Source organism: Rhinolophus ferrumequinum, chromosome 2 (genome assembly GCF_004115265.2).
Source record: "Rhinolophus ferrumequinum isolate MPI-CBG mRhiFer1 chromosome 2, mRhiFer1_v1.p, whole genome shotgun sequence".
In the NCBI taxonomy this organism is placed as follows: domain Eukaryota; kingdom Metazoa; phylum Chordata; class Mammalia; order Chiroptera; family Rhinolophidae; genus Rhinolophus; species Rhinolophus ferrumequinum.
In genome coordinates, this window is record NC_046285.1 from 42,659,369 (window position 1) to 42,673,750 (window position 14,382).

Below are 14,382 nucleotides of genomic sequence, written 5' to 3' on the forward strand. Positions count from 1 at the left end.
AATCTTGAGGAGAAAGAGACTGCCTCAAGGTGGATGAACACTAAAACACACCTGTAATAGCGTTCTCAAGAGGTGAAAGGGGACGGATAGATCACATTTATATGTAAATGATATCAAGAGACCCTAAAATATGAAATATCCTGCAAAAAAGAGTGGAAAGAAAATTTTAAAATAGGAGAAAATGACAAAGGCACCTTGATTACTGATGATGTATGCGCAGTCCAAAGGCAACTACCACGCTCAGCTGGAGGACAACACCTTAGCTAAGCCCAATACCTGAGCTCCGCGAAGAACCGGAGGGGTGGTCCTGGAGTTCTTCCACCTGGGTATCATCGGGAAGATGTTCAAGTCACTGGGCCTGAGCCGGATGGTGGAATTCATCCTCAAGTTCTACTGGGACAAGCCCATCGACTGGCTCCTGGACCATATTCTTCCGGTCTGCAATCCGAGAAGGACGCGAAGCACTGGGACCCACACAAGGCCAACCTGCGGATCTGCTTCAGGCTGTCCCTCTTTCAGGACGTGAGCCCTCACGCCTCGCTGGCTGGTCCAGCACCGACGCACCCAGGCTGCGGTGACTTCATCTGCTTCCGCCTCTTCCGGCGTCTGCATCCTGAGAAGATCTTCTTCCGCAAGAGGAACTCGGACCACCTGTGGGCAATCTCTTCTGCGAGCCTGTGGAGGTGCTGCCCTTTGATAACCCCCAGTCAGACTAGAAGGCCAGGAGGAGGGCCGCTCAGCTTCCCTCGAGTACCCTTGGAGCCCTGACTGCCACCTCCAGATTGGTTGCTTCTATAGGATGTAGAGGGCACAAGGTGGAAGCCCTGCGCCTCTCCATCCGTCCACACTCGCAAATGTGGGTTGTTCTGATCAAAATCTTCCTTTTAAAGAACGACTAAAACCAGCGCTTCTGAGGGTGCAATTCGCTGGCCTTGAGACCCAGGAGACCTGGGATGTCACGGCTACTGCCCCTGGAGGGCCAGGTGCGGCCCGCCCAGCGTGAAGGGTTCTGCCTGCTGCTCTGCTCCCCAGCCCGGGGTCACGGCTGGCCGTGGGAGCTGGTGCTTGTCACCCACAGGGCCTCAGGAGAAGGCAGGTCACCCCTACGCTGTGCCGGAGGCCACCATGCCGCCCAGAGCCTTCCAACCCCGCAGTCTTGACCGGGCAGTTTTAGAAGAGCTTTTTCCTGGGTAACTTATGTCTCCAGTGTGAACACTGGAATGCATATGCCACCTTATGTGCTGTGTTTTTACTCTTGGATACATTTGATTTTTTTTCACGTAGGTCCATGTAGGTTCTTATATATATAAGAAGCGTGACTTGTAATAAGGGGTTAATGAAGGGAAAAAATGGTTTCATCGTAGTTGGCAAATGTATCTAGCACATCTAGGGGTGAAGTCTTGCATAAGTCACCGGGTCCTAGAATGGTGTCTTTCCTGATCTATGGGCTACTTGGAGAACAAAAACTGTAGTATTTAAAATCAAAGGCTGTATCTTGCTAAATCTAAGTTTTCCACAGTCATCATCGTGACTCTTTTTCCTATTTTCCATCTATTCCTCGTGGCTTCTCAAATTATTTTAAGAAGATAAAGAGAGAAAATAAGGAAGTTAAGGTTAAATACAGTTTGTTTGTTTTTTTAAGTTTGAATTTCAAGAAAGTAGAAGCTGTGATTGTTTTAATAAAGTATTTGCATCATGTGGGTTTTTTTTTTACATTTTATTTTCTATATTACACATTCCTCAAATGCTATAGGTAATGGTAAGATTATATTATCTCAGGGGCAAAGTTCATTTTTAGCCTCTATTTAGTCTGAAAAGTTTGTGTGTGTGTGTCTTTTCCCCAAAGAGAATGGAGAGGGGGTCAGGAAATAAGAAAACTTTTAATTGGTTCATTCAGCCAAGCAGTTCAGGAACAGAACATTAATTTTTATTTTAATAATGTGATTTTAATTGAATACTTTGCTTGTGCTGCACTAAATTGGGTCTGTTATTTAAAATTACATTAAGAAAGATCACCCCCCTCTACAACTAATGCCACCCACACTCACAAATAACAGGTTATCCATTTGGGAACGGGCAGAATTTAAATTACTATTTCTTGAGGGATTCTTCAGCAAAATGGGATAAGTATCAATAGACTAGCAAGTTATTGTTTCAGAGTAAACAAAAATACAATTGAAATATAGCTTCTATTTTATACATGGTAGCAGTGATCTTTCACTGTGCACTGAATTCTATTATGTTTTATCCTGCAGGCATACGATTGTAACTAGGAACCCCCCCTTCTAGATAGGTGTGTCTATATGACCATATCTTGCCAATAGATATGAGCATCTGTGATGTGGGTCATTGTCAAATGAAGGCTATTGTAAAATGCGGTGTGTCTCCTCCAAGAGTACTTTATACTATTTCTCTGGCTGGGTATTTATTATGACATAGCTCTGTGGCATAGTGGAACAACAAGATGGAAGAAACCTAGTTTCTTCATACTCACTTGGAGTAGAATTTTTCTGCACAGCTCCGTACCTATCCAGGCATGTCTATTATGTTAAATTATTGAAATTTAGGTGTCTGCTATTATAGTTTAACATGCCCTATCTATGACATATCCCCCTTTATTGGGTTATATTTCTTAATGAGTGTAGAAAGTATAAAATAGGCATTGGTGGGTTGTCTTATTTCTTCTGACATTTTCAAGAAGGGCCAGCTTTGTATAACGAGTGCGTAATAGCAGCCGAACATTCTGGTAGTGATCGGAATCCCAAAACTTTGAAAATCAGAATCTTCTCATGTTCATAACCACTTTTAAAAATGCTAAGTGTTTTGACTGAAAAAGAAGCTGGAGAAAGAAGGATATAATCCAGTTTGGTAAATAGTACATTAATTAATAAATGAACGAGTGAGTAGGATGGATGGACAGACAGTGAAAAGGAGAGAGAAAGTCTAGGGTTTATGGGAGGATGCAAGAGGACAAACTCTTTTCTCAACTTAGAAGTATGAAGGATGCAATAATGGTGCATCTTCCCATAGGATAGCAAGAAGAGTATGGTATTTAGCATCAGACAGATTGGAAACTGGCATTTGTAGAACAAGTACAATATGTTATGCACTTTGCTATATATTTCCACATACAATCTTGCACTCTCATATGCACAGTTTCATAAAAACTCTGCAAGTGGAAAATCATACTACCAACTTTTTCAGTGAGAAATTACTGAGGTTCAGTTTTACCATCCCTGGATTATATTGCAGGTATATGGCTGAGCCAGATTTGAGTTAAATATTTTTAATTTTTGGGTTTATGTTATCCAAATTTTACCACTTATGGGAATTTGGTAGGTAATACTCTAAGTTTACTTATCTCATCTATAAAATGAAAACAATATCTATTAACAGTGACAAAGTAATGTACTAATATACATGTAATATAGTTACATGTATAGTTAAAATTCAGAGTGATTATTGTCATTAATACGCTGAGTAAATTTTACTGTAATTTAGAAGCATCAGGTCTCCTGTGTTTCATATGAGAGTATTTTGGATTAGGCAATACTATTTGGATTTCAGGAGAAGTAGAGGAAATAGAAAATAGGAAGAAAGTAAGTCTGTGCTCCAGGTCATCCTGGCCTTGCTAGGTTCCCAGAACTCAATTGCTACACTGCCTCCAAGGCCTGTTCTCTTCCATCTTCACTCCATGTTCTAGATTTTCTACACTCTTTCATCCTCATCTTTATATCAAAGTGCTCCTCTGCTTTTTTGTCATGATTTTGTTGGCATGTTCAAAAGTGAGGTAAAATCAGCTCTGCTAGCACATTAAACCATACTAATTGAGTCATGTATCACTATTTTGCCTTTCTAGAGGCAATGTCTTAAGTCTAAGAGTTATAATATAAAGGAGATATTTCAGGTAGGAAAGAGGGGTATGGGGAGCATGTTTTGGGACTATAATGCTGACTATGATTAATAATAAGGGTAGTTATTATATATTCAGCACCTAACATGTACCAGGCCTGTATTAAGTGTTTTACAGCTTAATACACTAGCATTATCTCATTTAACGCAAATAATAAACGTGAGATGGTGTTATCAATGAAGGAACTGGAGAGGTCAGGTAGCTTGCCTGAGGTCACATATGTTATAGAGAGCAGTGGTGAGTTTTCAACAATCTGTCTGTCTCTGAAAATCATACTCTTACCCACCATGCTTTACTGTGTATTTTGGGGATATGCTATTTAAGAGTTATTTTCTAGGTGTTGGGATTAGAAATAGACCATTCGAACACTTTGAGTATAGAGAAACATTAGTTATGGGTGGGAAAGGGGGTGAGGCCTGTCTACAGAGTCTTAATTCCAGTGAATGAACCCTAAGTAATAAAATGTTGGTGCTAAAGTATCTGCATACTAAGAACTTCTGTGAAATTTAATAAGATGTCCATGGGACAACAACAACAAATGTTTGTGTTGATTCCTTAATGCAACTGAAGACATACCAAATCTTCAAAATGCATGTGTCAAAATGTAGGAGCAATACTGTGTTCTGAGAGAAAGCCACCTTGTGGTTAACTTATTGTTAAATATAAAGAGAACACTTGGCCTCTGCCTTCTAAAGGAACAAAGATGCCCCCTGGAGTTGGAATGCCAAGGCCAAAGCACTGTACTTTGCAAACATCTGCATATGCAGACTGTTTATACCAGGAAAGCACTTGTGAGTCAACTTGGAAAACAACAAACCAAACACCATATACGTTTTTATTTGACTTGCATAAAGTGTGTTGGTGCCTTATGGCCTCTTGGAATATGTATGGAATAGAAATATAATATTAAAATTAAACAGAAGATAAAAGCATTCCTCAGAAGGAGAGGACAAAGGACTTTTAACCTCTGGGTTAGAACTGACAAATCAAAAATAAAACTTTTCATATTTTAAAGGCTGTTTTGACCAGCAATAAGTGAAGGTTTTGACTGTAGTAGAAATAGAACAATATTTCAAAACTATCAAGTATATCAATGCCTTTTTATTATTGGATCAATTTCATATTATGACATTTTTTCCTCTTGCCCTGCAAAGGTGGCTAATGTTAACTTTAAAATATAAGCATACTAAAGTTTGGTTGGTAATTCCCAGATGCTTTATGACCTTTCTTTTCTTTACATGAAAAATATTTTACTGTCATTATGCCTCTAGGACCTAAAGTCTAGGTGTAAAATAATTTTGATACTGTATATATATGCCTATGGGATACTAGACAGTCATACCACTAGAGATAATTAAGGGAAGATGCAGCAAAAAGAATGGGGAGAAGTATTAGGAGCTGGTAACGTAAGCCAGGAAACACCTATTGATTAATGGGACAAAAAAATGTCAATCATTTCTCCTTTGCAAATGAAGAATGATATAGAGGCTATTCAGACAGGACATTAAAACATGGTGATCAGAAAGATTTTAAACCACTAATTGTGAAAAATACAGTGATTCTTTCCACTAGATTATAAGTGCCTTGATGGTACACATTAGTTATACATGTTGCCTTACCATCTGGTTCTTAGGAGTTAAATTCTTGCATACAATAGGAACTTGGTAATGGGAGTGGGGGCTGTGAATAAAGGCAGATGATATGAGGCAGAGTTACATTTCAAGAAAGGAAGTTGATCTATCACGAAGGCCACAGGACTCTTACAGAAGATGAGACGTGAATGCCCCTGGCTACCCCATAGCGTAGGACCACCAGCAGGTTAGGTAAATACAATAACAAAAAGAGCAATCAGGACATGGATTTAATAACTACTTTCTCACTCCCTCCTACCCCATCACAAAGACATATCAAATGGGATTAATTTAGAAACTGAGATTAATTATGACTCCTTTTGCCACATTTTAGAAACAGTTCAAACAGTTACCACTCTGACCATGTGGTTCTTTGGAAGACCTACAGTTCTTTTAAAACAAGGTTCTTAGGAGTCCAGTTTTTACACTGGATAGGAATTTGGCAACAGGAGTGGGGATGGGAATAAAGAAAGACAATGTGAGGTGGACTTAGTCTCAAGTAAGGAAGTTGATCCATTTAAAATAGAGAAATGGACAAAAGAGTCTTGATTCTAAGTAGAGGAAGAGGCCTTTTTGGGTATTCTCGAGGCCATATTCTGAAGCTGCTTCAGTCTTCCACTGGATAAATGGAAGGCCATAGGGCTCTTACAGAAGAAATAGAGCAAAATGCCTCTGGCTATCCCATAGAGTAAGACAAGCCCTATTAGTAGGTTAGGTAAATCAAATAAGAAAAAGAGCAATGAGTCAGGGGTTCCGAGTATAGAGAACCATAGGAGAGCAGACAGTTTGGTGTTAGTGAAATAAAGATCAATAAGGTCAAAGCCAGGCAAAGCATAAACTTACACCTAACCTGGAGTGAAAAGGATAACCCTGGAATCTCTGCCCATAGGCGAACATTTAACATAGGTTATGAGAGAGACTGAAAACCAAAATTCTTGTTGTTAAACCAAATGAATCTTGGGGTAGCTGCTCGAGAGTACCAGTGAACTGTGTATTCCTCTACATTAAATTATTTTATATTTGAGGTGAGGGAAATTAACAATTTCCTAAGCCAAGCCAAGCTAAGTCTACTTTTAGCTATTCATTCAGATGTGAAATATTTGTTCTTTAAATCCACTCATTGCCTTATATTTTGCTTTTATTTAAACTCTATTTTCTATTCAAGTAAAGCTTAATGAAATTCATTTAAATGCTAAGAAAACTATTTTTTCCACATATTATTTAAGACATACAGGGGTATCAGTGGGTCCCTGAAAGTCAGATATGTTAGTATCCATGGGAAGGAAGAGACATTTTAATCCGGGCAGAGAGTACCTAAAGAATCAAGGAAGGGAAATGTCTGAACATTTCTAAAACTTACTGAGGACAAATAGAGGTCACCCAAAAGAAAGGTGAAGAGTCAATGGGGTACAGAGTGCCAGAGCAGAGAGGAGATATGGCTGCGATCAAGGCCCCAGGAAAAAGAAGTAATCGCCATTTTTTTAAGTTCAAACCTGGGCACCATGGACTAATACTTTCTCTTTATATTATGCATTAAAATGTGCTTCAATGAACTGGTTGTGTTTAAGAAGATGGGGCAAAGAGGGATAAGGCTCCAAAGAGGGGAGACACATTGATGTTGATTTATAGACAAACTTCAGCTAGAACTGTACCATTTTTATTGAAGAACTAATGTATGACAATCAAGGCTGATTCAGAAGCTACTTAATGATGTCTAACTCCTGTAACACAAATCAACCATTATTTAAATTGATAATAAACCATCACCATCGTAATATGCAATACATAATAAATATTAACTAAACACAGTTGGTTACAGAAAACAAATACTTTTTTTTCTCCTTCAACATTGTTATGGACTAAATGTTTGTGTCCCCCTCAAATTCATATGTTGAAATCCTAACCCCCAGTGTGATGGTATTAGGAGATGGGGCCTTGGGAAGGCAATTAGGTTTTGAGGGTGGAGCTCTCATGAATGGGGTTAGTGCCCTTGCAAAAGGGGCCTCAGAAAACTCACTGTCTGTCTGCCATGTGAGGATACAAGGAGAAGTCAGCAGTCTGCAAACCCAGAAGAGGGCTCTCACCAAAACCCAGCCATGCTGGCACCCTAATCGAGGCTGTCCAGCCTCCAGAACTGAGAAATAAATTGCTCTTTTTATAGCCACCCAGCCAGTGCTATTTTGTTATAGCAGCCTAAACTGACCAAGACACTCACTTCACAGAAAAATTTTAGTAGCACAAGCAAATTCATTAGAGTCCAAAATGACGTGTGTGTGTACAGATATACATGTATGCATAATGTACATGTACATATATGCATGTATATATTACATGTATATAATGTGCATATATATGTATATGATGGTATTAAGTTCAGCAAATGTTATATCAAAAAGGATTTTAAAAATTAGAAAAAAATCAATATTTCTTTTTCATAAATCATTTTTCAAAAATTTCCTACCATCCTTGAATAAATTCTTTCTTATCTCATGGGCTCTCTTGCCACATTTTCTCTACCTTTCCTTACACTTACGAGCACAATTAAATGAATATAAAGTGGGTAAAATGAGCGTTCTTAGACACTTATTTGAACGGACTCCTTTTTTGAGCAACTTCTCTTCTTTTACAGTCTCCCCACTATGCTGCCCTGATGCTGTGAGCTTTGTTCTTCGCTACTTTGTTAGCAGACTAGCCATTCCTCTGGGTGACATCTCTTTCCCCCTCACTTCCTCTCCTAACAAATGCTGCCAAAATAATCTATGAACTTGGATCCCTTGCTTAAACATCTTCCATTAGCTCCCCTTGCCTCTGGAAGACCAAATGCCTAAGCCTGCCATTCTAAGTCCTCCCAAACCTGGCCCCACCTTACTCTTTTCTTAGGTTTATTTCTTTCCTCATCTACACCTTTTCTCTACGTGCAAACTGACTCATTAATACTCTTCCATCTTTGCCACATTTTCTTAATACATTTGGTTCCATTAATACACATTCACATTCACATTTTTCTTTGCTTATGCCATTCCCTTTGCCTGGAATGCAATTTCTATTCCGCACATCTACATCTGTTAAATTGGTACACTTTCTATAAAACACAGTTTAAGTACCATCTCCTTCAGGGCCACCTACAGCTGGAGGTGGCTGTTATCCCTTGCACGTTTTTTGAAATTTGTTGATTATAGCATTTGAATAATGTTTATCATATGCCTTATACCACAATTCCTAGTGCATTTTTTTTTCTTCTTCAATTTGGTTTACAAGCTACTTAACAGTAGTGGCTTTCATGTCTTATATTTGACCCTGGCAAATTACACATGAGAGATAGTTAATAGACATTTACTGACGAATGGATAGATTTTCATACTCTCTTATCATGCTTAAAACATGGTGTCTGACACCTGGTAGTTATTAAAAATTCAAGTGAAATTTGGAAGTAAACTAAGTGGGACACTCTCCAGAAAACAAAAATCTGTGTTAATTTCTCTGTTGTAAACGTAAGAACTATGGGACCAGATGCCTTAAAATGCGTGTTTTCATGGGGTGACTAAAACTGTTGTATACAAACATGCCATCTATTTCTCACATTGCTCTAGTGAACTAACATTGGATGTCCATGAAATGTACACTGTATGACTCATGTGACAATGCACTGAAATATGTTAAAGTGGTGACCAAATAGAATTTTATGTTTTTAGTCTTTAGTAGTTGTTTATTATGATTTCAAATATATTTAATATTCTTATCTTTCATGTTATGTTTTCCTTGCTCTATAGTTGATACCTAAGATGGCATACTCCAGAAGAAGGCAAATTTAAAATTGCTCAGTTTCTCTAAGTTTGCATCATAAAAGATGAGAAAAATCAATGACTATTTACTTTCTCTTATAATTTAACAGGCAGGGCAATCACAGTGGTGAAACAGGAATGAGGGAGTGTTCAATTCATACTTCATAAACAGTTACATAGAACTTGAAATAACATTTTTCATTTTTGTCGTTCAACTGCTGAGAAAGACTTAATGTCCCACAGAATCTCCAAAAGTCAACACTTAGCATTTATTACATTCTTACTGAGTAAGTGGACTTAGTTCAGTACTAAGCGAATCAGAAGGAATTGATATATTATCTTCATGCCCTCAAGAAGCATGCGATCCTCTATTTGGGACATTTGCAAGTGTATCTCCCTAATTATTGTTGTAGATTTTGCTACCACATTTACCATATATTCAGCAAGACTGCTTTAATGGAGGTGATTGTTTCCTATTTACACATATTATTCCTTAGCTAATCATTAGTGTCTAATTATCCAGTAACAAGTCCAGTTGGAACTGGTTTGCTATTAACAATGATCAGTATTATTGAAATGGCCAATATTATACTTCGTTTCTAGGTCTCTTTCCAATGGAAAAAAAGTTTGTTTAAAATATTTAATAAAAGCCAAATCTCCAGAGACCAATTAAGAGAAACAAAAAATTCTGAAGCCCAAGAGAATTGCAAGACAATTTGCTCACAGACATGGATGCTACGTTTTATCTCTTTTACTCAAATGGAATTAAGTATGCAAAAGATAAACATCACTGTATCAGAGAAGACCAAGTGTGATATGGAAAAACAAAGTAGCTGTGAATTGATGAGAAGAATAAAATCAAAGATAACACATAATAACAGTAAAATCTTGAATGATGTCCTATTAAAGTGTCCTGTTAGGAATTAAACATAGGGATAGTTTTCAGAATAAGTGAAGCGACCAGTATATTAATAATTAATCAAGAAATCAATAAAAATGTTTTTCATTTTATGGACAGTCCATACACACACACACACACACACACACACACACACACACACACACATCATAAATAACTTGTTTAAATGCTATGGCAAGAATAGGAAAGGTAATGGAAAAAACAACTACAAGTAAATGACATGTCCTCATGGAAATGAAGATAAAATAAAACCAGCAATATGAAATCTTTTTTTAGAGATGTACAAACTGACACTGCATAATAATGTTGGAATCAAGGGAGAATAATTCTTTACACATACCATGGCTTTTAAAAGTTTGATTAGAACTTCAGATTCCTCTGTTAATGAAGTATCAAGAACAACACTTTTGACCAGGATATCTGACCAGAAAATTCTGGAGGATTTATAGAAGCTAAATTCCCACTGAATCATAGCTTAATGCTGCAGTGGCAAACTTTTTGTAAAGTTCCAGAAAGTAAATATTTTTGACTTGGCAGCCTATAGGGTCTCGGTCCCAACTATGCAACTCTGCTGTGGGAGCACAGAATCAGCTATGGACAATATGTGAATACATAAACATAGTTGTGTTCCCATAAAGCAAATGATAGCACATGAGATTTTAACAGCAATGTCACATATTATTAATTTTCCCTGTAAAAAGGAACCAAGAAAGTGAATCCTCTACTTTTTAGCACAATGAATAAATAATTTAGTTGAGACACTTTATTTTACATAAAGAAATGTGTTACAGTGTTTGGTTTTACAGCTCATCTGAACAAAAGTACTTTGAGTGAGTCATGATTATGAAGTTATTGGCTAACTTTGAAAAAACTAAGCAAGGAGAGCAATCATGAACACTTTTTCCTAAAGATATTTGAACTTTTTGTCGAGTCTACTAAATCTTCAGGAATTAATGATAAAATTAGTTCATAAGATTCAAAGAAATTGTAAATGAAGACATATGCGTTTCTGACACAATGGTCTTTCCTAGCCATTAGATAGTGTACAAGGCCAAAGACTGCGAGATTCCATATAATGGCAGATTGTTTTGTGAACTAGTTTGTGAAACATAAATCAGAAAATTTTTACACTTAAAACTTCAAAATGGGTTGAAAGAAAGCCTCCTATCTTCAATGGAGTTACTGAATGAACATATCATAGAATCCCAAAATTGGAAGTGTCTTCAGTCAAGGAAACCAAGGCACATTGTCTAGAGGTTTCTTTGTATAATTAGTTTCATCAAGGTTTGTTCTCTTTTATTACAGTGGGGATGGGCCCACTTGTGCCACAAATACGTCCCAGTATTGGGAGCATTGAAGCGGTATGTCTGCTTGCTGCTATGTGAAAGAATTTACTCCACTGGTCCCTAAGGGACCACGGGCAGGCTTGGGCTTGGCTCCCTGGAGGTTCCCATGCTAGTACAGCTAATACAACTAGGGAGGAGAATTGCCATTATTTTGTTTAAAAAACAACACAAAACAGTCATTCCACAATGATAACACTAAGATTGGCTAAATGTCAAGTACTCTGATGGGCACCCCAGAGGCCTTTTAGCCTTGGGTACAAGGTCACATAGCGAATGAAAAACTAGTGACAATTCTTTCTTCACATGGATCAGGAAACTTTCTGTTTTGCACAAGTTAATGTAAATTTTATTTATTCAATAAATTTTATTCATCCTATTTTATTTATTCAAGACCATTTTATGTATTTATTCAGGGAAAAACTATCACGTTTTCCTATGGCTATTCTAAGGCCTCACACACTGATGGGAATCACGAAATCATAGATGTTACTGCATTAATTTTAGCTCATTAAGTGTCGTCTTCAACTACCTATCAAAGGACTTGCAACTTGTTTTCAAAATGGGCTACTGTGGTAGACAACATGTTCTGTAACTGTTGATAAACAAGTTCAATTTAGTCATTACACCAAACTTGCCTTTTCCATCTTGCTTTTGTTTATAAAACTGTTAAAATGTTAAATATGGAAAACAAGCAAAACTTGATAACTTTTAAACTGTACTTGTGCTTGTGTTTCATTTTCCATTCCTTTTACTATCTCTGCACTTTATAGTCTTTAATATTTATGATTCTCTGAATAGAGAGAGAACTTTTAGTTTTAAGCTAAGGTAGAGGGAAAGGACTGTGATTAATTGAAGATCAGGGAAGGTGAGTACAAGATGCAGGCTCTGCTATTAATGGATAGTGTCACTTAAACTATCCAGTCCCTGGATTCCATATTTGTCAAATGAAGCCCCTTAATGACTTCTAAGGAGCTTTACATCTCAGAGTTACATGAAATATGTTTGATACTGGAATCCCAGAGACCAGAAATGGAGTAAAGATGATACAGAAAAACTAACATAATCACTTTCTTTCTCTCTCTCTCTCTCTCTCTCTCTCTCTCTCTCTCTCTCTCTCTCTCTCTCTCTCCTTCCTCTTCTTTCTCCCCCTCACTCTCTCTCTCCCCCTGGTCCAATGGTAGAATCTGCAGTTGTACCATCTGCAGTGACCCTACCTCTGTGGACCTTGTACCAAAGATAATAATAATTTTGGGGGGGTTCCCAAACTTACGTACATAGTACACACTACAAAGGATAGAAAGATGATAGCTAGGTATATAAATAGATGATAGATAGATAGATAGATAGATAGATAGATAGATAGATAACTGTCTTTCCCCGAAAATAAAACCTAGCTGGACAATCAGCTCTAATGCGTCTTTTGGAGCAAAAATTAATATAAGCCCCGGTCTTATATTATAGTAAAATAAGACCAGGTCTTATATTAATTTTTGCTCCAAAAGACGCATTAGAACTGATTGTCCAGCTAGGTCTTATTTTAGGGGAAACACGGTAGATAGATAGGTAGGTAGGTAGGTAGGTAGATAGATAGATAGATAGATAGATAGATAGATAGATAGATATAGATATAAAATATAAAACAGGGAAGGTGGTGGAAGAGACAGATGAAACTTTTTCGGAAATACACCTCTTCTACCTATGATACTGCACAAAAATCAGCTTCTGCATGATGATCCTTCGATGATTCTGTTTCAGTTTTCATAATTCAGGATTTAGGCAAGAGTAGGTAGATGAAACTAGAAAGCTAATCTACTACTAAGACTTTAAGCAGCTCCATTGTACTTTCTGGCTATGCTATAGGTCCATAGAGGAGAAGATAAAGGCTATTCTGTTATGTTAGTTGATGTCAATGATTAATTATAGGACAAGCATAGAATCCTTTGGTACATTTTGTAAAATCTGAGATGTTGGCCTTGATGGAGATTAGGATGATATGCCAAGAAAATTGAAAACTAAAATGGGAAAAAGGTGAAACAAACACAGTAATCTTTTTTTATATGTTCTTTGTAAGTACTTAGGGGAGCATGGATGCAATATGTAAAGGGCAGATTAAAATTTAGAGATTCTGACAAAAAAGAATCTTCTTTAAGTGAGAAGTAGAAAACCACTGGGTTAGAATAGCTCTTATTTTTAACTAATAAAACCATAAAGAACAGGGGTGAGGAACTATAGGAATCTGCCTTAGTGAGTGTTTCTTTTGTAACTAAATTTCACAAATTTGAGGTGGATTCAAAGTATCTGAAATCCTGGAGGACAATCCTTGTTTAGCCATTTCCATTTGTCTCACATAACGAAATACTTTCTCTATAACATAGATCTTTTTTTGACTATGCTATACTTTTATGATTCAAAATCTAATAAAGCAGCACTGTTATCGTATCAATGATGCAGTTTTTGCATCATTGTGAGATTTCTACTACATTCTGAATATGACTCCAAGGTTGTAATCTATAACATTTGCCTAGTTTGATCCTAAGTATCTTAGCACTTGTAACATTATTTCCCATTTATATTGTTTTAAGAAATGCCTATAAATAATTGTGTCTAGATTTGGAAGAACAGGGGACAGGTAATTTTCAACTGGGGACAGGGGACAGGTAATTTATCCTCCCCACCCACTATGATAAAGAGATAGCTGTTTGATTTTCATAACATGAAAAAAAATCTATTTGTGTAGTTTGGTTTATTCTCTTGAATATTTTCTTTGTTGCGTTTTCTCCGCCCTCCTTAT

The 14,382-nt window shown here is 37.2% G+C and overlaps 1 pseudogene; it reads left to right on the forward strand.

Annotated features, from left to right (window-relative positions):
- Nucleotides 1-205: 205 nt before the first annotated feature.
- On the forward strand, nucleotides 206-899 carry LOC117036022 (alpha-1,3-mannosyl-glycoprotein 4-beta-N-acetylglucosaminyltransferase B-like; annotated as a pseudogene).
- Nucleotides 900-14,382: the final 13,483 nt, after the last annotated feature.